This window comes from Mandrillus leucophaeus, unplaced genomic scaffold (assembly GCF_000951045.1).
Source record: "Mandrillus leucophaeus isolate KB7577 unplaced genomic scaffold, Mleu.le_1.0 Scaffold23, whole genome shotgun sequence".
In the NCBI taxonomy this organism is placed as follows: Eukaryota; Metazoa; Chordata; class Mammalia; order Primates; family Cercopithecidae; genus Mandrillus; species Mandrillus leucophaeus.
Genome location: NW_012102365.1, coordinates 1,434,849 through 1,435,301, shown reverse-complemented (window position 1 = coordinate 1,435,301; position 453 = coordinate 1,434,849).

Sequence of the window (453 nt, the reverse complement as noted above, 5' to 3'; positions counted from 1 at the left end):
GCACCCGCCTTGGCCTTCCGAAGTGCTGCGATTACAGGCATGAGCTACTGTGACCAGCTACTCTGAAATTCTAAAAAAGACATCTGCATTCCAGAAATTTAGGGGCCAGAGAACTAAGCACTCACAGCAAGTCAACCTAGACATTCTTGCTATAACCTCTGTGGCTCAAGCATTCTGACCTCCACCCTCTAGCCAAAGTGGGGCAGGGGTCAGCTCTGTGGGCTGGATCTGAGCAAAGGGGAGCACCTCTTCAGCCCTGGGAGCTAGCTTTGAGAAGGCCTAGAATCTGCAGAGGTCCAGGTCAGAGATAAAAACAATGAGGCCTCACTGGACTTTACTCTGTCCTCCTGGTAAGGTCCCTGTACCACATACACACCAGATCTGAGGCCTGAGCTGTCTTCCTGGTACCCCTCCCAAGTCAGGCAGTGTCACCTTGGCCCATGCTGCTCTTCT